Consider the following 20996-nt stretch of genomic DNA (forward strand, 5'->3'; position numbering starts at 1 on the left):
TTTCCCTGTAGTGTTGAGATAGGTATGGTTGAAAGAGTCACCGAGAAGTACATTACCTATCCTGTACAATTTGAACCTACTTGCAAATGAATTCGAAATTTGAAATTCTTCGAAAAACACAACATCATCGAAATGAAATAATACCTAAGCAATATTTTAATAAGACACAAAAAAATTGTTTATTAATATTATTATTGTAATTGAAAATGACATATTCGTTTTCACATAGGAACTAATCAAATTAAACAGTCGTTTCGTAAAAGATGAAAAATAACAAGAAATTAAAAAACATAGATAAGAAAAATGAAAGTTTTAAAATGGCGAATTCATTCCCAGCTTTGTACCAAATTCCAGTCTCATTTTTTTCTGATACCTATCGTTCATTAGATCTGTAAATTCACATCAGTTAAAAAAGTATATCTTTATTTAGATATAAGTACTTCATCTGCGCGCTATTTTCAACACTTACCTAATTTCGGATATTTTAAATTTTCACATGAATGTTGAACTGACTACGCAGGAATCGCAGGATACTTCAAGGGCTCTTTGAATTCATGGTTCATATTCATGTGACGATTTCTGAAAACATCTTCGTCTTCAACAGTTTAGCATTTTTGAATTATGGAGTGCTTTGATGTTTCTTGATGCTGTGTAAAGGGAATACAAGATCCAAGACTGAAATTTGAAATCTCTAGATTTACAAAATAGTCATAATAATGTTAAGTACCTATACGAGTATACCTGTTGGGATAATTACGTGACCGAAAATAAGCACAGTTAATGATCAACAGTTTCATTCTACATATTTCTATTACCAGGTTTTGCTTCGCATTATTGGGCATAGGGGAGGTAAATCAAAGTGAGACAAAAGCCACAAGGTTGATACCAAACCTCGACCTCAGATTCAACGATTCATCACGAATTAGCTGGGGATAGCATTTCTTGTCATCCTGTTCATGTTGAATGAGTATGCACCTATCCTATACGAATGAGATTTACTTTAGTGTTCATAATTCGAATAACCAGGAATTAAATGAGACATCAGGGTATCTGGCCTATCCACTCACATCGAAAATATCTTCATCTAGAGATCTTCTTCGAAATGTTCGTAAGGTTGAAATTGAATCTTCATCAGATTGCGACTGACCTGACAGTTTTTACACAGATTGGCCATTAAAACAAAAGCAGATGATTAGGTATATGCATGTACGAGTAACATACTATAGTTCTTATAACTTAAGCTACAAGTATACTTAATGGAAATATCAGATCAGGTAAGTATATTGACAGCCCATGAGCCCAATGATTACTTTACATTACAACAGATTCAAGTTTTTCTTCATATTCTCCAAAACTCCAATGCAATTGAATTGTGTTCTATTTTTGGGTTCGGAGATGTTCTTTCAATATCACTGTTTACTGACCGATCTGTCTTCGCATTCGAAGTTTTTCCTTTTTTTCAGGGCACCAAAATGTCTCAAACTTACAACACTTTTTGTCTGGAATAACGATAGCGATCTAATTAATCATCCAAAATTAACGAATAATCAATTCATGTATTAATTATACTTAATCGACGATATTATTATACATTTTATTCAACTAAATCTCAGGCCTAATGCTTAAGCTTAATTAGGGGTAATCAATCGTATTATCAGATAGGATAGGTTGTGGTGGGGTGCTCGATTTTCGCCAATTTTTCCCCTCTTGTGAGTCATATTGGGAATATAACGCCGTAACGTCGTGCTTTGTGCTTTACCAACCCCTGCGCGTCGTGCGCACCCGCGCCGCACCTGGTACTACAACGAAACCGCTTAGCTTGTTCGTTCTTGAACTACCACTCGCCGCTCATTCCAGTAACGTACGTCGAAGCTTTTACGTCGCGTCATTCATTTTGCAGTTTTGTTTTATTCGTTAATGAAGTATTTTTTATTATTTTTGTATTAAAAGTTGTTAATTCGTGTACGTATTCTTGCGTGGATGCGACTTTTGTTTCGGAATGTACCTGTATACCTGTACGTTACGGTCGGTGTGTTGTTTGAAGTGTCCAGCGGTCTGCCATCGTAAGCTGCAGTTGTACGTTAATTTCACTGTTTTTTCCTTCGGTTAATCGGTGAGTACTTATAATACAATTTGTTATATTTAATTATTACGTGAATATGTTTTAAATGTCCGTGTATTGTACCTATTTCGATGCTTGAATGTCGTTCGTGCGGTTTGTGTTTTATTCTAAAGTTCCGATGTGTTTAATGACGAAATAGTATACGTTCCTACTCGAGTGAATTTTCTTCGCGCTTACTAGGTATACTCGTTTTCGAAATTTCGATCTAACAAGGAAACTCTCTCGCCCCTAAACAATCTCCCATTGGAATGAAACTTGGACAGGTGTAAAGAGGGCCTCAAAAAACCGCCATTCATCTCCAATTTTCTGCTGCTCAAGTTGATTTTTCGATCTTTTGCGAACGTTTAAAGTTTCATTTTCGTAGGTAAGGCCGTTTCACTCAAAAAACAGGAAAAAATTACAAATATGTATCCATCTCTGCTGCATATTAACTTCCGGGGCTCAAGTTTTGACCGTTCTTCGTTATTCGTGTGTGTTCTTGTGTGGGTGACTGTAATGGCCGTTCGACGACGTCGCGACGCGACGTAACGGTTTTTCTATTTTGGAAATATTTTGAGATACCTAGCCCCAGACCTACATACCTAAATCGACTACGACTAATATCATCACTGGCCGTTCGGTCAGGATACCTACATTATTTTTCACCATTTTTTTTCTCATATTTTCTGTGAATTCGAAAAATAGCTGTTTCTCCCCATCGAATATGAACTTGAGCAGCTGAAATTTTGCCCTAAGGGTCAATGCTTGATAGTGATACCTAATCGACTTCTACTCGCCAGAAAATAAGTTGGCAAGAAAGCTAGAAAATACAGTAGAATAGAAATTCCTTCGAAAAGCAAGAAAATTTCCGAAGAATTCAAATCAAAAATCTCTAAAAAAAATTGAAGTTATCCCACCAATTTTGAAAAATATTGAGATCAGAAAAAGCGAATCCTTTCATTAAAATTGATATTGTTCTACTTATCGAATTTTACAAATTTTCCAAAGGGTTTACACTCGCTTCATTCGGGCTATTCAAAAATCTACTTTCGAAAATTTTAAGATTTCAAAAATTATACAGGAAAATTCCTGAAATAGGTACACGTAATATCCAAACCATTTGAAAAGTGTGAATTTTTTATTGATACTATTGTGCACTGACGAAAATTTAAAATAAAACATACAAAATTATTAACGTTTTTGGACCAATTTTTTCGAAAAATTTCTGCTCTCGCTTTACTCGAGTAGCAATTTTACCTTCCTTTCAATAAAACAATCATTCATTATGAAGGATTTTCGGAAAATTACCTAAAATGTGCAGGGTATCTAACAGGTAGTGAAAGTATGTAGTGATTTTTGGCTGAAAAATGGTGAAGATTTGAGAAATATAATTTCAACGTTGAATAATTTTCGAAAACTTTCGCCTTCGGTTCGCTCTCGGGCATCATTTCTTTCTTTAAACAAAAAATATTATTTCAAGTACCTAGGTACCTACTGGAAAGTGAGATTTTTGACTCAATTGACAGAATTATCGATCGAAGATATTTGAAAAAAAGTGATTTTTCTTTTTTCTCATAAAAATAACGTTGTTTTACATCTCAAATCCCACCCCACGTTTTTCAAAAGCTTCTGCCTCGCTTTGCTGTGGTCATTTTTTTTTCTATTCCAGAATTTAAATTTCCTGAAAATTATTGTTCCAATTTGAAAAATGTCACAGCTGAGAAACATGAATTTTTTCGCATCAAAAATTATCTTGAATAGTTTTTTGAATTATAAACATTCGACAGCTTTTGACCTCGCTTCGCTCGGGCCAATGAATTTTCTTTTCTGCGATTATTAAAAAATTAATGATTGAATTTAGGAAATGTCAAACAATTGTCAAGAACTAGCAAAATCGACTTCACACCTAAAAAGTAACGCTATTCAAGTTTTCGATTGTTGAATTTTCCAAAACTTTTCGCTTTGCTGGGGCCAATTTTCTTTTCGTGTTCAAAACTGAAGTATACAAAAAATTACTGTTCGAATTCTAAACATGCCAAGGCCAACGAATCAACTTCTGCATGACCTCAAAAGTAATAATGTTGTGTCGATTATTTTTTGAATTGGTATCAATTTTGGAGTACTTTTGCTCTCACTTTGTTCAGTGTTTGTGATTGCTTTGAAAATAGCACAAAAAAAGTTTGGAGAAATATGAGGGGGGGAGGGGGCGAGAATTGAAATTGTGTAGAAATGTTTTTTTGATGGTAATGGGAAGAAAAAGTTGGTGAAAAAGTAGTGATTTTCGCTTGAAAAATTCCGTTAGATACCATTGTGCTTTCAAAAGAATTCAAAACTAACTTGAACAGGAAAATTCCATAAATATACTCGTAGTAATACCCAAACCATGTGAAAAGTGTGAATTTTTCATTGTTGATACTAAATTGTGCTCCGGTGAAAGTATGTATGTGAAATGAAACATACAAAATCGTCGTTTTTTTCGCTTTTTGCGCCAATTTTTTCGAAAAATTTTTGCTTTCGCGTCGCTCGAGCAATAATTTTACCTTCATTACAATAAAATAATCATTCAGTATGAAGGGTTTTCGGAAAATTACCTAAAATGTGGATTTTCCATATCTATAAATCTGGTTTTGCTCCTCCCCCCTCCCCTCCATCACCAATCATCAAAATTTATAAATTCCCCCTCATGATTTCATCCTGTAAACGCTTCTGATGTTCAGAATGTTGAAATTTTGATTTTTGTCGGATAAATGACGTGATACATCCCCCTCCCCACATAACATGACTTCGATCCGCCTTTGAGTTTACTTTTAATTTTGTTACTGTTTCGTTTTTTCATTATTATTTTTCCATCTGAAAATCATCACTTTCTCGCTTTAACAAATAAATGTTTGAGAAAAAACATTTTTGGCCGGGGGGGGGCTAGTGAAGATTCGTCGTCGTCGTAGTCGCGCTCCTTTACAGGAGATAGCGTATACTTCCATCTATATCAGCCGGTTTCTAGCGTATCTGATGGTTTCTTTCAGGGTCTTACAGGGAGCGTTGGCCGGTTTATTCGGTTATTTTTTGGTTACTGAAACTTACTTTTCCGAGTTTTTTTTTACAAGTTTCCTTTTTTTTTCAAAATTGTTACCAGAATTCTTGAAATAAAAAAAAATTGATCGTATTTAATGGTCTCGCTGCTTTTCAGCGTTACCAATTTTATTTTTCACTGGTTTTGATGATTTTTATTTTGATATTTTCTTGGGCTTTTCCCAATTTTACCAAGTATTTATTATTATTTTTGAATTTCTCGATGGTTTTCTGGTGGGTTTTCTCCTGTTTTGATTGATTTTTTTTCCTACATCTTTAATTTTGGTGATTTTTTTCAAAGTAATTTTTCCACTAATTTGTTCTGAATTTTGATGATTTTTTTCGCCAGAATTTTTGCTGAATTTTATCACCTCGAGTTCTGACGGTTTTTTCATAAAAATTTTCTCTGTCAGCTTTTGTGATTTTATTGATTAAATTTTAGTCGGGATTTGCCTGTTAGCCGCCCAGTCAAATAGCAGGAAAAAATGGGTACCTAAACCCAGACATAATTGCGACCAAAGCTTTTTTTTTTGCGAATATTGTCTAGGGTGGTGTGGTAAACAACATATTAAAAGCCCCCGCCCCTACCCCTAGAGCTAATCCCCCCACAGTGGATCAAAGGCCCCCAAAATCAGTTTTTTGTCAAAAAAGTTCTGAAATGTCAACTGTTGAGTAAAACGAGCACTGATTATTTAATGTCCTCTCAAATACCTATATAAAATGAGCTATCAACCAACTCCCTAGTCTCAAGGGGGTGGCGCTACGACCCCTCAAAGGGATGTGATTTCAATAAGTTTACATTTCATGACTTTGCAACTTGGAACCTGTTCTAATCGATCAAATAAAGTCAAACTTGGGGAATGAGATTCGTTTGGGACCTAAAGTCGACCCCTAGAGTGGGGAGGGTCAAATGAGGAGCTCATTGCAAAAATAGCCCTTGTCCAAAATGAAAATAAAAAAAAAACAAGCAAGACAAAAAACCACTGTAAAGTCCTGATGAATTGGTATAGTGTATTCAAAGTGATTTTTCTATCAACTAGAGTAATTCCTGTTACTCTTGGAAAAACTTTAGAGGGGTATCATACTGATGCATCCATACAATGCAGTGGAGAAAAGAACCTCCCCAATTTTTTTTCAAAGTGACAAGGGCTATTTTTGCAATGAGCTCCTCAAATTCAAAAATTACGGTAAGGTTATTTTTTTGGAGGGGCATGAATTTTCACGATTTTAGTTTTGGCCTAAAGTATAATCGTTTTTTTGCCTTTTAATTTTGACTGATTTTTTTTTATTTAACAAGTTTTTCCGAGTCTCGTGCTATAAAAAAACTGGTTAATTTTTTGGCTTACATTTCTGTGGAATTGTGATTTTTCTTCTTCCAAAAGTTACGATTTCCTTTGAATTTTGACGATTTTTTTGGGGGGAAGGGGGGAAAGCTTCTTCAAGATTTGATAAGTTTGTTTTTTCATCTTCATTTTTTGTTGGTGTATTTTTTTGCGCCTTGATAATTATCTTATTCGTTGATCCCTCTATCCTTTCTCCTTCGCTTCCAGTTATGGATAAGATCTTCAGGATTTCCTTTCTCTTTGAAGAATTTTTTTCTCAAGTTCGAATTATTTAAAATTTGTTGATAATTTTCCTCAACATTTTTTTGATTTGTGATTTTTCCCGAACTAAATTTTTGAGAGTTTTCCATTTTCATAATTTCCATGGGTGTTGAATTTTATTGATTCGTGTTTTGCCTGAATTTTTGTTCTTTAATTCGACTTAATTTTTGTGGAATTTCTCTTTTTACTGATTTTTTTGATTTTTTGAAAGTTTGTTTTGGATTTTGAGACTTGATAATTTTATTTCGAATTTTTTGGGGCTTTCTTGTTTTTTTTTCACGTTTCATTTTTTTGAATTCCCGTAGATTCTATTTCCCAATTTTTCCGTATTTTTCTTCGAATTTACATGTTTTTTTTGGTGCGTAAATTTTTGAGAAGTTTCTGCAATTTTAATCGTGAATTTTCGTGAGTTTTTTTTCGAATTTTTATGATGTTTTTTCTTAAATTTTAGTTCTTTTTACTCTTAATTCTTTCGGAGAAGTTTTTACTTCTAATCGATTTTTTATTCTGGAATCGTCGTGATTTTTTTCAACTTTTTAAATTTTAGCGGAATTTTCCTAATTTTTGGAGATGGTTTTTCGATATTTGAATTTCGCTCTTGAGTTTTATTCTTGGGAACTTATGATTTGAATTTGATGTTCACAAATCAGTATTTTTCCAAATTTGGTTCACAGTCTCCCCTTCCCGCTCCTTACCGTTGATTTTAATAAATTTCATGTTCATAAAATGATTCTTCTTATTTATGAAATTATATTTCACAATTATTTTTTATTATTTTTCAACACTTGAACAATTTTTTCCATAAAATGCCCGCTCATATCAAAATTTCTGCAATTTTACCTGTTTTTTGAAAAAACTGCTATCGAGATTTTCGTTATGTTTTGTTGTTTTTTGTGTACATATCCAAAATAAAATGTAGGTAATGTTTTGTTTGGATTGGTCACCTCATTTATTCTACATTAAAATTTGTTTTGATTACCTTTTGATTACTTTCTGATTACTTTTTGGTTACTGAAGTTACTTTTTTTGAGAAAAATTTGAGTACAATAATTCCTGCTAATGCGTAAAGATGAGGGGGAGTGCGAAATTTCATGTTTGAAACTTAATAAACTTCAGGTGCTCAAATTTTGATCAAACAGTCTGTGCTGAATATATCAAATCGACGCATACCATCATCGGCCGGATCCAGTCGTCCGGTCAGAAAACAGAATTTTTTATCGTTTGCGAATAAATTCGATTTCTCTGATGGTGATTCCAGATCCGGCCGACGGTATTATTAGTCGATTAGGTATCAAGCCCTTCGGCCAAAATTTCAGCTGCTCATGTTCATATGGTAGGAAGAAACGGATATTTTTCAAATTCACAAAAAAATATGGGAAAAAATGGTAAAAAAAAATTCTGTTTCTCAACTAGATGGCCGGATGCGGCCAGTGATGGTATCAGTGTATTAAGTATCTAGAAGACTGTCTTTGGCCAAAATTTGAGTCCCTGAAGATGTTACGCTGCGCTGCAGAGATGGATATTTGTAATTTTTTCCCATTTTTTTGAATGATGAATGAAACAGCTTAAACGTTCGCCAAAGATCGATAAATCAACTTGAGCAACTGAAAATTGGGAGATGGGGGTTTTTTCAGGTCCTCTTTCCTCCAGTCCAAGTTTCATTTCAATCGCAGATTATCACGTAGGGTGGGGAGGTTCCCTTGTAAGCCTAATTCTAGAGGTTGTTTTTTTTTTCTGATGTCATAATTATTGTTGTTTCTGAATTCAAAATTTACCTACGTAAATGATCGCATTCCTGTATCTATCTATCTGTGTAATTTTCTAGTTTGTTAACGTAATTTCCTCGTGGGTCATTTTGGAGTTCCGGTATGTTCGACAACGAAATCGTACGTTAATCCTGTTCAAGTGAATTTTCATCGTGTTATCGTTTTTCAAAGAATACCCCCCCCCCCCCCCGACAGTTCTTTCCCATTTCTTAAAGAAATCTCGAGTAGTTTCTAATCTAAAATTACCTACGTACCTATTGATATAAATAACCATTTCTGTATTTCGGCATCACTACTTACGTAATTTTCTATTTCGCTGATGGGATTCCCTTCCTCTCGAATCGTTTAGCGTCTGATGACTCGACTACGAATGCACCGCGATTGTTTTTAGTTTCCTTCATAGATTTGTCACCCCGCTCTCCGCACTCCATGACTAGTCAAGCCAGTTGAAAGATTGGGTCTGCAATTCATTTTTCAATGACACGTGTAAATACGGCGAATCGGATAGGCAACCATTTTCTCACGGGGATTGTACTCGGTTACTTTCTAAGTAACCACTCGGATATAATTTTTTTGTATTTTCGTCAATTCTTTTTTTTAGTTTTTCGATAATTTTTCTGGAATTTCCATTTTTTTCTTTTCAAATTTTGGCGAAATTTCTCCAGTTTTGATATTAGTTTTCAACTTTGAATTTTCATGATTTTAGTTTTGCTCTAAATTATGGTAATTTTGTTGCCTGAATTTTGACTGAATTTTTGTCAATTCCATCAGTTTTTTTTTCGAGTCTCGTGCTTAAAAAAAGTAGTATGTAATTTTTTGGCTTACGTTTTTGTGGAATTATGATTTTTCTTCTTCCAAAAGGTACAATTTCCTTTCAATTTTGATCATTTTTGAGGGGCGGGAGGGGGGGGGGCTTTTTTTATGATTCGATGAGTTTGTTTTTTTCATTTTCACCTTTTAAAATGTTTTTTTTTTTTAGTCTTGATATCTTTCATTCGTTGATCCCTCTCCTTTCCCATTCACACCCAGTTGTGGGGAAGATCTTAACGATTTCCTCTCTCTTTGAACAATTTTCTTTATGACATAGACGACACATGGCCTCATTTTCCAACTGCTTCTATGCACATATTTTACTTTTAAATATTTTTTACAAGGGAATGAACGTTATGAATTGGTACTCTTCAATTTAAAGGAAATTAAGCTTTGTAGATCTATTCAGCATGTCTTTTTGAGTCTCCGTAACTTTTTTAGAAATTTGACGAATTTTTAAAAATTTATAAACTTTAAAAAAGTTGAGGAGGCGATTTCTAGACTTTTTAAAAATGAAGTAAAGATTTTTTTGAGTAAAGTGAACTTATGTGAATAATTCCTTTAGTTCAAGTGCTTCACATCAATAACTACCCATTTGATGTATTCTGTTCTGAAACCTCCAGTGATTTTTTAATTTTCTCCAAAAATTTAAAATTGCACTGTAAGGGCCAAACATGAATTTTAGCTCCCTGCTATTTTGGTCAGTGCTCCTTGACATTTTCTCGACCATTTTTAAGTGATTTTTGCAAGATTCCAGAAATTTCAGTTCAAAGGTAAATTTTTGACCAATTTCTGAATTCCAGAAAAAGCGAGAAAAATCAAATTCTCAAAGAATGGTATGTATCGATGTACGTACATCAGACGATGTCTCATTGTAAAATCCACTCGAGATTTATACCTCTAGATTTTTTCGCTTTTTCTGGAATTCACTAATTGGTCAAAAATTCACTTTTGAACTGAAATTCCTGGAACTTTGAAATACCTAATTAGGCATCTAAAAATGGTCAAGAGAATGTCCAATGTGCACTGACCAAAGTAACATGGTGCTGAAATTCATGTTTGGCCACTCCAGTGCAATTTTAAATTTCTGGAGAAAATTGAAAGATCACTGGAGGCTTCCAAAAGACTAAATTGCGATTGTTATCAAGTCTAGTGATTGAGTAGACAATAGACATGAACTATTTTTGAAATAAAGGTACCTACCTTTACAATGTTGGTGGCGTTTTCATAAGTTTCGAACCCCCTGAGCACAAACATTGTGTCAGATTTCGTTTTTCACTCACCCGTCCCCTCCAGTGCCTCAGCCCCTTCCTCAACTTTTACTATTTTTGAAATAAACATACTTTATTTACAACATGGTATCGTTTTCATAATTATGTACAAACCAAATTCTCAAAACACGAATATGACGTAACATTCATTGTTATTGTCATCCAAGCCTCATTAGGGTATCATACACCTCTTAGGGTGTCCACACTTCTGGAAAAACCTGGAAAAGTCAGGAATTTCGGCCGTCTGGAAAAGTCGGGGAATTTCAGAAATTTCGAGCAATTTTCCCTCTCAAGTCAGCGAATTTTTTGAAAAAATGTTCCTCTGTAATTTTTCAATAACATGGTAGTTTTATTGTATTTATTTTGGAAAAAATTTCTCTCTCGTCGCTCGGGTAATTTCGTTTAGTTCGGGCTTGGAATCAAACATAGGTATTGAAAAACGTGTTTTTTTTTTAAATGCAAAAGAGAGGTAATTTTAAAAATACGGTGTTTTTATTTTGAAAAAATTTACCTGGAAAACCTGGAAAAGTCAGGGAATTTGGTCAGTTTGGAAAAGTCAGGGAAAAGTCAGGCAATTTCGTAGTTTTCACGCAAAATCCCTGGAATTTTGAAAAAACGATCAATTGCAAATTTTGGATGAAGACCTGTGATGAAGGAAAACATTATTTTTTACTTCTCGAAACACAAATTTTCAAAAGCTTTTGCCCTCGCTCCGCTCGGGCTTGTTTTATTTTCTTTTTCGAAGGTAAAATGAAAATTTCTAGATAATAAAAATCAAGTTTTAGAGCCAAAAAATGAACTCCTCACCAAAAAAACATGTTTTTATGCATCTTGAAATACAAATTTACAAGAGCTTTCGCCCAAAGGGCCTGTTCTGTTTTCTTTTTCAAAATCAGCTTCCTTTAAAAAAAAATTAATTTAAATTCCAAAATTTTAAAAGTCAAAAAAAAACTCGTCCTCGCATCCTCTCGAAATGCAAATTTTCAGAAACTCTCGCCCTCGCTTCCCTCGAGCCTGTTCTCTTTTTTTTCAAAAGTAACTTCCTTCAAAAGAACATCATTCCAATTCTAAAATTTAAAAAACCAAAAAATAAACTCCTCGTATTAAAAACCCCTTCGTTTTTGGGCATCTCGAAATGAAAATTTTCAAAAGCTCTATTTGTTTCTCGTTTTGTAAAATAAACAAATTTCACATTTTGAGGCCTCCAAAAATCAAAAAAAAAAAAAGAAAGACATCAGCTCTGTTATTTTTTTTTGTCATTTTCATACTGGAATAAATAAAGCGTGGGTATAATTGCTCTTATTGTACTTATTCTTAGTTCTGTCAGTAAAAATTATTCTCCATTTTTGGTTTTTCATTCGGCATTTCATTTTTCACTTTTTTTTTTTAAAATGAAAAAAGTTTTTTTTCGCAAGGAGGATGGATGGGGAAAATGTTCTGGGTCCAACATTTTTTTAAAAGGTATCCAACAATGAACAATGTTATCATCAAAATTTCAAAGAATCCCTAGGACAGGGGCATTTTACCTATTTTACCCCGAGTACCCCCTTTCCAAAGAGTTGTATAGTACATATTTAAAATAACGAGTTCTTGGGCTTTGAACAAGGGGTCTCCGATTTTGCATAAAATTATTTGTGAGGCAGGTTATGTAAGCTCATCAATTTAAAAGCTGCTTTCATTTTTCTCAAACTCGCCAAACGTCTTGGGAGAGAGAGAGGGGGGGTGTAACATTGACGACTTTTATCGAAGTTATCCCACTTTGACAGCTCTTGAACGATAATACATGTCAGAAATCTGTTCGCACCATCAGAAAGAATGTAAATTCAAAGGGGATTCGGATTTTTTTTCAAAAAAAAAGTTGAAAGTTGAGCTTTTTTCAAAATAAAAATCTCAACTTTTAATGACAGAAAATTTTTAGGACCGTATCTAAAAATCTGGAGAGTTACAACGAAATTGAAATTTTTAAATTGGTAATTGCCGGGCATTGTTTTCGTTTTGAGATCCTGAAGGAAGCTCCCCCCTCCCCCCTCTACAAATAAATGTCGGTCAAAATTGAATAAAAAAAGAGCCTTGTGATATATCGTTTGTTATGTTTTCGATGATCCTGATTTCGAATATCGACTTATTTTTGAGGTACACCTCTTCTAACTCCCTCTATGGCACTCTGAATTACTGTAAGGTCGAAAATAAACTCATTTTTAGGATAATATAATATGTACATATTTAATAAATAAAGCACCTGCTACCTAGTACCTACCTTAATGAAATGTTCACTTTGTCCCTTTTATAGGTTTGTATTGTATCGAATCCCAACATTACGATGAAGAATCATTTCGAAATTGGATACTGTCTACTTGAACATACAAATTTCATACATTTGGGAGTACATCTGCTTATAATTGGTAAAATTACGAGAATTATTCTAAGAAAAATTCAAACGTTCATTGGTAAGTGATTTTTTTCAATTTTTATATTCGGACTCGCGTAGGTAAGGAGTATGTTGTGCTTTCTTTTCGTAATTTGTAAGCAAAATTAACACCCTTTAACCCATTGAAAAATGTTCTAAAACTTTTTTAACGTTTTTTTAAAAGTTTTTGAATTTATTGTTTTTCAAATCAGGGCACCTTTTAGATATGTATAGCAGGAATTTCTAGAACTGTAGATATAAGTACTTACATTTTACAGAGCACATTGGCATTGATGAAAAAGTGCCTTATATTTTAAACCAACATAGTATAAGTTGAATATGAATCAATTTTGATGACCCCGCCCCCTTCCCATTACCCAAAATCTTCTAAATGGCAGCAGTGGCGTAGCCAGGATTTTCTCAAGGAGGGGGCAAAACCAGATTTTTAGGCATGCAAAATCGAAATGAGGGGTAATTTTCTGGAAATCTATTGTAATGTGTGGTGATTTCATGAAAAGGAAGGAAAACTTACTGCTCGAGCGAAGCGAGAGCGAAAATTTTTGGAAAAAATGGGTCCAAACAACGAAAAAACGTCCATTTTTGCATGTTTTCTTTCAAATTTTCGCTCGCAAGGGGGGGGGGGCATGGCCCCCCTCGCCCCCCCTGGCTAAACCACTGAATGGCAGATCAGTTTTATGAGGTAATACTTTTCAAGAAAATTTCAGTACCCTGGCAGTATTTTAAAATTCCACTAGGGGACTTGAATTTTCCAATTTTCATTCAAAGTTTGTAGAAGTTCAAAGTTTTTAGATGAAGTGAGCCTGCGAAAAATTGGTGCCATTTTTGGAAATTGGCTCGAATTGCCTCTTCATTGGATTCGACAGTCTGCAAAGAGTCAGTGGTAAAATGAACGGTTCTCGGCAATTTTGAATTATTTCTCTTGCTTTGCTTGGAAAATAAACCTCAAAATTTGTCGAAATTGTTGGATTTTCTCAGTTGATATACATATACGTACCTATTGCTTACGTATTTCAGTCCTGCAGGTTCTCTCTTTCCAATCTTTCATTCGCAGGTTTAGATCCTAACCCTTTCATGTTCTATACTTAAGTATTTTATTCCTCGTCTCGTTGTGCGATTATTCGTTGGATTTTGGAAAGAGATTTACAGGTTCTGTGATGTCAAATTTTGGTACAAAGCCTGTTGTACCAATTTTGCTATTCTTTTGGTACATAGAGAGTTATTCAGATATCCTGTAACTTATTTCATCTGACTGCCAGAATAATAGTGTCTTATTCTAGTGGTAAAATAAACGATTCTTTGCAATTTTGAATTATTTCTCTTGCTTCGCTTGGAAAATAAACCTCACAATTTGTCAAAAATCGTTTCATTTTCTCAGTTGAATAATGTACGAGTACCTATTGCTTCCGCACTTCAGTCCCAGTTCTCTCTTTCCAGTCTTTCATTTGCAAGTTTAAAATAAGATCCCAATCCCTTTTATGTCCTATTTAGGTACCTATTTAATTAGTTGTCTCATTGTGCGATTATTCGTCAAATTTTGGAAAGACGATCTAGGTACGGTTCTGTGATGCCAAATTTTGGTACGAAGCCTATTGTACTAATCCTCGAATTGGCATACAAATTCTCCAGCCGTCGCTGGCATCTGCGTCGTAGGCGATATTGCTTATTTTGAAACACGGGAGATGACCGAATCTGTATAGTCGGTTCGTGGCTTCTTACAATATGCCGAATACTAAAAACAGTATCATAGGCCTGTAATGTAATCGTGAAGTTAATTTGTTTTCATTAGACGTATATTGTCAGTTAATAGACATCTTTTGGTTTCATGTTGTTGGTTAATATGTTCCTATTGTACATTATTTCGAATCATATAAGTATGGTTGTTGTAAATGATATTCTTCAAGAAAAGTTGGATGATATTTTGTAGTTTATGGTAGTGTTTGTTTTCAGTCGGGCCATCGGCTGTTTCCATACAAGGTGTCTAGGCTTTTTTATTTGTCATTTTCTAAAAATTGCTCCAATTTGAAACAGGTTCACGAAATCGATCAACAGATGAACTTTGGGGGCAAAAAAAGAGAATGGGAAAGTATGGAGTTGAGAATTGGTTTGCACGGGCATTGCATTTTGCATTATGATTTCTGAATTTTTGGTTGGGCATGAATTTTATGAATTGTTTTAATTAAATGATTACAATTTTTTTGATAGCATATCATGGCAATAAGTCAACCAGTCCTTTCCCAAGTTTCCATACTGTTTTTGATTGATTTTCTTCCAAGTTGTTTGAAAATCTGGCAATATGTCAGAAAGTCAACCTGTATACTCTGTCGGTGTTTTTCCAGGTCTGTAAGCTGTCCCAGGGCCTCTGCGTTGACTATCTGTCGGGGCTGCAGTCTGCAGGGATTTTCTAGTCACACGGACATGTTTGCAGAGGGTCTGTCGTCCTTGAATTGCTGCACCAGTGATGAAGAGATTCTTTAAAATTGAGTCCGAGTCTCACGAGCCCGAGTGCGGCCTCACGAGTCCGAGTCTCCCAAGGAGGAGCTCATTGCAAAAATAGCGATGACAGTTCTTCTTGAGAAGTCCCTTCATGAGTGTCCAGAGTTTAACTTTGGAGAAAATCGGCGTTTTCTGCGAGTCCGAGTCTCACGACGCCGAGTGTGGCCTCACGAGTCCGAGTCTCACAAGTCCGAAATTATTGCTAGTGTTGGCCATTCCGGTTGCTCAGTCTACATCTGTTCTAAACAGTCCGACTGGTCAGTCTCTGTATGTGCTCAGATTGCTGACTTATCAGTCCGCAAGTCTGATTTTACGGTCAGCCCAGGCTTGGTCTGCTCGGGCAAGTCAATGCAGGTCAGTGTGATAAAAATGGAAGTAAAGTCTCATGTCCAAGGAAAGCTTAAAATCTGTATATTCTGGGAAAGAATGGAGTTGACTGTTGAGGAATGGTTTGCATTCAAAATGAATTTTATATGGTGTTTGAATTTTTGCAACTTTTCAAGAATTTGATAAATTATTTTTTGTTTATTTTTTAAAAACTATATTCTACTTTTATGGATGATAATTTTTTCATAACTATGTAATTTGTGTAATGCCATTTCCTGTTTCTCAGTGTTTGAGAAAGCTGTCCCATCTACTCTTAGATCCAAGTTAAGTACATACCTAGGTACATATTAATTTGAGATACTGTTGTTTTTTTTTGGTCAACATTTTTATAACATTGGTCCCTCACCCTCAGCCTCATTATCTGTCAATTTTTCAAAGTACAAAGATATACCTACATTTTATAGGGTCTGCTCAGTCAAGTCAACACAGGTCAGTGTGATAAAAATGGAAGTAAAGTCTGTGGTGCCGGTTACACACTTCCTGGTGGTGATTTCAGCCGAGATTACTTGGAGGGAGATGTGTCATTGTTGGTGGGCGTGGTGGAAATTTGTGGTGGCGAGGGTCTTTCGGGTCTCCAGGCTCCCTGTCGCTGTTGGGAAAAATTTTTCCTGAGGGTTAAAATTTTCCTAATAATGGTTAAAATTTTCCTGATGATGGTTAAAATTTTCCTGATTGTTGGACGGCAGAGTGGGCTCTCTTTGCTGCAATGCTTTGTTGCGTTTGCTTGCGGTGACATGTTGAACTCTGGGTATGATTTGTTGTCATTGCTGCTTGGGGGTTGTGTTCCTGTGTACTGCAGCCTCGATGGCTAATAGGGCTAATATAATTTAGTAGATTAGGATGTATTAAGTAGATTAATTAATAATTACATCAAATTAGTATCAATAAAATTTTGCGCTGGTTCTCAAAAATCCAATTTTACAATTTTTTTAAATTTCGATCCATTTTGGGAACGCCTGGAAAGCTAGAAACCTGAGATTTGCGCCAAACGTAACGTTTTGAGGATATTCAGAATTATCTATATGAAAAAGCTTAGTTGAGCTTCCTGTATATTTGTTCTACATAAATGGCAGATCAGTTTTATTAGGCAATACTTTTCAAGAAAGTTTCAAGCATTTGAAAATTCCACATAAGGGGAATTGAATTTTCCAGTTTTCATTCGAAATTTGTAGAAGTCGAAGTTTTTTGATGAAGTGAGCCTGCGAAAAATTTATGACACGGCTTGCGATGTGTCAGACGGGCTCTCGGCTGTTTTCATACAAGGTGTCTAGGCTTTTTCGTTTGTTATTTTCTAAAAAATGCTCTAATTCGAACAGGTTCACGAAATCGATCAACCGATGAACTTGGGGAAAAAAGAGAATAAGAAAGCATGGAGTTGAGAATGGGTTTCCATTCGTTGTGTTTTTTTTCTGGACTTATCTCATTTTTTGGCAGCAAGAAAAATTCCCTTAAGTTGATTAATTCATTTTTTAATAAAATGCTCGTCATTTTCAAGAGCATATTATTATTTAGAATAAGATAGGAAAGTTGACAATTAGAATGAAAAATATTTTTACATAATAATATTGTGTTATTTTTCAGGAGCTGTTTCCCACCCATTGATGACTGACGTCCTCAAACTGAATTACTCCTGTAAAATTTAAACACATATCATGGTATTGAAAATCTTCAGATATCAATCAAGGTAAACTATGCTTTCATTCTTATAAATATGCGTATTAAATATAATGCATTTTCAATATTCAGTGAATAAAGTACCTACCTAAATAAAATATTTCTTTTTATATTAGGTTCGCATATGGTAGCAAGTCTCAACTACCTATTTATAAAGAATTAATTCGACTCCGAGATCTGAATGTATGAATTCAATAATAATTTGGCAACGTACCTGCTCCTTTCATAGAATTACGACTTTCAAGATGACCATCGATTGTCGGTGAGTGTTTTTTTCAATATTTTTATGGAAGTTGTCTTGTAGTACATACATCAACTTGATGAGTCGACAGAGATGATAAACAGATTAACTTTTGGGGAAAAGTGATGAATTTTAAAATGAAAATGAAGTACCAGGCAGCTTTATGTAGAACTATAGTATGATCAGATTTTGAATGCCTGTGCATATGGGATTGCACTTACGTGTAGTACAAATTGAATACCACTTGATTTTAATGAACCCTCTTCCCCTCCACCTTTTATTAGTCTATTTTATGTGGCAATACTTTTCAGGAAACTTTGGCACATTGACACTGATGAAAAGTGTTACCTGCCTACCTACATTTATGTTTAAATTAATTTGGGTAACCTTTTTACTTTTATGAGCCTTTCCAACCCTGAATTGCAAATGCACCTTATGTACACTAAAATGTTTCAAAATTTTATCTTTTTTTTTCATGTATGTACCTATGGAAACAGTTGGTGATTAATTTCTCAGGAGAAAAATTATTTTCCAAGCGCAAATATTTAGTATGTACCTACCTTGCATTCAAAATGATGCAAATATTTTCCATCTACGTAACACATTATAGTACATCATACGAAAAGATTTCTTCAGTGAAAATAATGTGATAGTAGGTAATCTAGATATCAAATAATGTAATATTGATTTTCATTTTGTAAAAATGTTGGTATTGTTTGGTAATTTGAAAATGTATTTTGTAGGCCCTTTTCACTTTGTCATTCCCAATTCCCAAACAATTTTGCATGACATCATGTGCCTAAACCTATGTTAAATGTGCTTACCTATGTACCTTAATATCTTTTAAGTTGTAATCGTAGTATCCGGATACTTGAGTAGATTTAAGCAGTAGGTTAAGTTGGTAATTATCATTCCTATTTATTTCAATTACCGATGTATTCGCGATCACACTCATTGTTTTTCATGTCATGTTTAATTATGTTTATGTAAAATGTTTTACTAATGTTTTTTTTACAGCTCAGAATTATGAAGATTCGTAGATCATTGTAGATCTATTGATGGCGGGTAAGGTAAGTGGATTGAATAGTTAGTTACTTTGAATACGCGTTTTTTTCTCAAAAATTAATTGAAAAATTTTAGCATTAAGAAGACGAACCAAAATCTTCCCTTTTCATATTGTTTTTCCTTCGAAAAGTCGTACCGTATTCGGTAATATGAAATTGCAAAACCACTTTGAAAAACTTATTTTAGATGTTTTGTTTTTCATTTTTTGAAAGTTTTGGGTTTTTCTAAAATTTGGATATTATGAACCCCTTTTTATTTGGTAATGAAATGAATTCGAATGTTAGGTATATGTACTTACTAGTATTTTTTCAACAGCAGAATTATGAAGATGAAATTCATAGATCATGTAGACGATCTATTGATGGCGGAAAGGTAAGTGGATATTGAGTCACTTTGAATACGCGTGTTGTTTTCCAAAAATTGATTGAATAATTTTAGCATTAAGAAGATGAACCAAAATTTTCCCTTTTCATATTTTTTTTCTTCAAAAAGTCGTACTTACTGTATTTGGTGATAAAAAATTGAAAAACTTACCTAGGTACTTTGGATGTTTTGAATTTTGTTTTTTGAAAGTTTTCGGTTTTTTAAAATTTAGATATTATGAATCCCTTTTTATTTGGTAATGAAATTAATTCGAATGTTATGCTAATATTTTTTCAACAGTAGAATCATGAAGATTCATAGATCATGTAGATTTATTGATGGTGGAAAGTATTGAGTTCGGTACATCAAATAGAGGTGTTTTCTTTTCAAAATTAGATTGAAAAATTAAATTTTACTATCAACATTAAGAGGATGAACCAAAATTTTCTCTTTTCATATTTTTTCCTTCGTAAACTTATCGTATGCTGTGTTTAGTGATAAAAAATTAAACCACGTTGAAAAACTTATTTCAGATATTCTAAATGTTGTTTTTTGAAAGTTTTGGGTTTTTTAAAATTCTCATTTGATCAATTCATTATTTGGCGATGTAAAAGGCATATTTTCATTTCAAGAAAAGCATCAAGGGCTCCAAAAATTATTATTTTGGTAATATGTATTTCTTCAACCGCAGAATTATAAAGATTCATAGATCATGCAGATCTATTGAAGTATTGATGGTGGAAAGGTAAGTGCATACTGAGTTACTTTATCAAATACGTGTGTTCTTTTTTTTTTTTTCAAAATTTGATTGAAAAATATTTTTACCATTAAGAAGATTAAACAGATTTTCCCTCGAAAAGTGAGCTAGCTGTATTCGGTGATATGGAGTTAAAAAACTTATTTTCGATGTTTTGAATTTTTTTTTTTTTTTTTTAATTCTCAATTCATCATTCGATTTGGTGACGTAAAAACAATTTCGTTTCAAAAAATGGATTTAAAGGGTTCCAAAAATTATTATGTGGGTAAAAATTTTGAATTTTTGACCCTCCCCCCCCGTATTGTTTTTTGCAAACTACGCTCGAAAAATTGTGCCCAGAACAGCTCTATTTAGTATTTTTGTTGTTGATCAATAAAAGACAGTACTTAATCAATGATGAGTAGATTCCTGCTTCCTGCAATATTTTAAATTTATAGTCTTTGGAAGTTGACCTTATGAAACAATTTTTTACATAGGTATTGCATCAACACGCTGATGAATACCTACCTAATGGTTATTTGGTTCATTTCATAAATGAAGCATTGGAGATATGTGTTTAAAGATAGACTCAAAAGTATTAAACAAAGTGTATTAATTTTGCAATTCTTGTCACCATCGCCATTGAACGGAACTGAAACAGCATAACGACGATGGAAAGGAAAGAGCATTAAATGTTGATTTCTGATTATCATTCTTCGACAAGAGTAGATAATATAGGTATACTCTTGAATTTTATACATAGGTACATAAGTGTTTGATAATTGTTCTTGGATTATGAAAAATTTTAGTTGAAAAAATCGCTCGAAATTTGAACTTCTAATCTTACAAAACCAAAAGTAGCGATTGAAAAAAATCCAAATTAATTATTCTCACAGTCAGAAATCCGTGCGCCGTCTACTTGGGTACATGTGCTGACCGCGGTTTTTACAGGATCGGCTTATCAAATGGGATGTAGGCTGGCGCTTTT

At 33.9% G+C, this 20996-nt stretch overlaps 1 long non-coding RNA gene across 1 annotated transcript; it reads left to right on the forward strand.

The window, feature by feature from the left end:
- The first annotated feature begins 1748 nt into the window (after positions 1-1748).
- LOC135841237 (uncharacterized) lies at positions 1749-20481 on the forward strand. The gene is made up of 5 exons (XR_010557862.1): positions 1749-2113; positions 12912-13068; positions 17511-17613; positions 17720-17865; positions 18342-20481. It is a non-coding gene; the product is annotated as an uncharacterized LOC135841237 (long non-coding RNA).
- Positions 20482-20996: the final 515 nt, after the last annotated feature.

This window comes from Planococcus citri, chromosome 3, assembly GCF_950023065.1.
Source record: "Planococcus citri chromosome 3, ihPlaCitr1.1, whole genome shotgun sequence".
NCBI lineage: Eukaryota > Metazoa > Arthropoda > Insecta > Hemiptera > Pseudococcidae > Planococcus > Planococcus citri.